General features: G+C 39.1%; 1 non-coding gene across 1 annotated transcript; it reads left to right on the plus strand.

The window, feature by feature from the left end:
- Positions 1-580: 580 nt before the first annotated feature.
- LOC120264209 lies at positions 581-687 on the plus strand. The gene has a single exon (XR_005537378.1). It is a non-coding gene; the product is annotated as a small nucleolar RNA R71 (small nucleolar RNA).
- Positions 688-3,218: the final 2,531 nt, after the last annotated feature.

Genomic DNA, 3,218 nt, shown 5'->3' on the forward strand with positions numbered 1-3,218 from the left:
GGCTTTCCCAACCAGTTCTATGTTAGCTTCAATTACTGCCACCACGCAGTGGCTCTATTCCGAAGCCTAGTGGCCACTAAACATACACGCTTATCTTCTGGCACACCTTTGAAATCCAAAATCTCCTCCACAATCATTAATCAAACAAGAAACTCCTCTGGTTGTAGGCCTCCATGAAATTCTAGAATATTAGTGAGCATACCCATCAACCATCATCTCTGATCATACTCTACAGGACCTCTCCTATATTGAGATACCTCCTCACCATAACTAACATTAGTTTGTGTGACGTTTGGTACCTTGTTATTCATTATCGCCGCCATCATTTGGGTCATCATATCCATCATGCCCTTAAATTGCTGATCTACTAATTACACAAATCTCTGCTATATTTGATTCATCTAATCGCACTCATACATGTCTTAAAGGTTTTGCTTACACCAAGGTACCATGTCTACTCTAATAATAAATGAAGCTCTAGTACCAACTAACGCATCAGGATAAGGTTGAAGACTTGATTAGTATTAGAGTGCTTGGGTTTAAATCACTATAGAAAGTTTGAATAATCATCTACTCTGGGAACCCATGTTGATGACATTTCTGCAGGAGCTCCTTCAACCTATCCCATGTCTCAAAAAGAGACTCCAATTCCATCTGCACAAAAGAGGATATTTCATTCCTAAGCTTCACAAATTTTTTAGGAGAAAAATATCGGGCAAGAAAAGCTTCTACCATATCATCCCATGTAGTGATCGATGCTCTATGTAATGAATGCAGACTATTGCTTTGCTCTCCTTTTTCAAGGAAAATGGAAAGGCCCTAAACTTTTTTTAGCATCATCCGTAACACCATTAATTTTTAGCATGTCACACACTTCTAAGAAGTTCTCAATATGATTGTTTTTGGATTTTTCATCGACTAAACCATTAAATTGTCTTTGATTGTTTTAACATCTGGATGAAGCCTGGTTTGAGCTCAAAACTTGAAGCTATAATTGGTGGCCGCACAATACTAAACTACGTACCAAGAACTATGGGTCTTGCATAATTTGAGAGTGTCCTTTGCTGCTAATGATGTTCTACCATGGTATCCGACCCTTCACCTTCTATCTCATCTTGATTTGACTGTTCTTGCATAAGTTCTTTTCCACTTCTATAAATTCTGCCATCCGATTTTCACATCACCTTCAACCAATGTCGAGGGGTTTCCTCAGGTCATAATCTGGAGCTACAACCAAAGAAAGAAAAACAAATCAGAACGATGGAAGAATAAAAAAGTATAAAATAGAACAAGTGATAAATAGGTAAAATATCAAAGTATAAAATGTTTCTGATAAGTTCTTGTGTATTAGTAATATAAAGTATTCTTTTGGTACAATGAGCTTTAATTTTTTAAGATTTTATCACTTATACATGTGTATTCATGTTCTTTTATGCATCTACGGTTGTGGAGACAAGTATGGAAGAAAAAAGTCAATGTAGATCGTGAATGCACTTTGTTGATGAAATCTTGGAGTGAACAAACGTGAAGACACAAGTTATATCAAAGATATATAATTGTGTGCCAACCACCATTGTGCTCCAGTGAATATGCCAAATTGGAGGGGCACAAAGGTAGTCACACTCATGTGTTCCGACATGTGCAATGCTAGCAAGATTGTCATCAAATGTGATTTTATTGAAGATGCAACGCGATCTACCGCATGGATGTGTGCACATTCATAGGGCCTCGATGAAAGTGTGGATTCGAGAATATTTTAGCGGAGTACTTTAGCAGGTAACTATATCAGATCAATGTACCAAATTACTGTAGCAATTACTTTTGCACACACTCGTGTGGATGACTGATTCCAGCATATTTTCTTCGTAACTTCAGCCCATTTTAAAGATCTTTTTCCGATCTTTTCTCTAACTTTGGAGGTGCTTGCGGCTAGGGTTTGGAGAGACTTTGACAAGGTTTTTGGAGTAGTTCTACAGCCTTGAACACCGCATTCCTTCTGAAGATAGTTATTGGGGGAGCTTTTGTCGGCATCGATTCTGTAAAGTGTGTCCTAGCCTTGATGAAGGAACTATTAGAGAAAATGAGCCTACTCCATAAGACTATTGATACAGACTACAAGGGTGTTTTACTTATGGATTGCATGCTTTTACTTTCAATTTCATTATTGATCGTATCTTGCTCCATGGAGAGCTAAACCCCTAGTAAGTACTTGGACTTGTAAACCCTAGGATGATATTGTTTCTTTAATTGATGTCTTTAATTGAGTTCCAATCTTGAATGCTTGTTGAATTGGTATTCCCTTAGAGTGACACTATGGTTAAGAGCCTACATTGGTAATTCTTGTGAGTGAGGACACACCATGAGATTAGTGACAAGATCCCTTGCTTATATCCCGCAAGTGCACGGGTTTGTCGAAGTAACAATCCCGGGTGAGTGGGTATCGAATCCACAGGGAGTAGAGAATAAAAATACTTAATTCAATTCTTAGCTATGTGAAAGATCAATGATGATTAGTGTGACAACGATTCAATTCTCAACAATAAAGGCAACAAGTAAGAGAGCAAAAGTAAAGAAAGGGGGTAAGGCAATCGATAAAGATGGGGTACTCGGATAATGCTCGGCATAGGATAATTGTTTCAAGTGCAAGAATCCTCTATTATGCTTCCTAATTAATGCAGTGGTGAGTCATGGAAATCCTTAATTACATAGTCCCAAATCTAAGGTCAACTATGCCTAACTCTATACATGTCCCGGAGGAGAAATCGAACAATCTCAACACCTCGCACTCGCATAGAGTTGCAATGAGCTCTAGGAATTCCAAGTGATAAATCTCTTTCTAATTATAGACCTAACCCTTTGGTCCAGGTGGAAGGTCCCTAACAACAATTGAGCCCTAAATACTAAGATCACCTCAACACTTCACTCCGTTGCATGCGCAACTAAGCCCCAGCAGAAGTTCATCCCTTAGACCATTCACTCCATTATGGCCGCAAAGAACCTCGAGGAACGGAGGTAGAATCTATCACGTCGGAGGGGAAAAAGGGATGCTCCCTGCACTCTCGACTCACCCTCTCAACCCTCTCCAACCTAGCTTTTGTCTAACGCTAGTGGTGTGTCACTCACTCACAAGGTTACCAACAAGAACTCTCAACCCTAGTGTCACTCTAGGGGAAATGTTCATACAATCAAGCATTCAAGGTTGGAACTCACAATAAACA

The sequence above is a fragment of the Dioscorea cayenensis genome, chromosome 6, assembly GCF_009730915.1.
Source record: "Dioscorea cayenensis subsp. rotundata cultivar TDr96_F1 chromosome 6, TDr96_F1_v2_PseudoChromosome.rev07_lg8_w22 25.fasta, whole genome shotgun sequence".
In the NCBI taxonomy this organism is placed as follows: domain Eukaryota; kingdom Viridiplantae; phylum Streptophyta; class Magnoliopsida; order Dioscoreales; family Dioscoreaceae; genus Dioscorea; species Dioscorea cayenensis.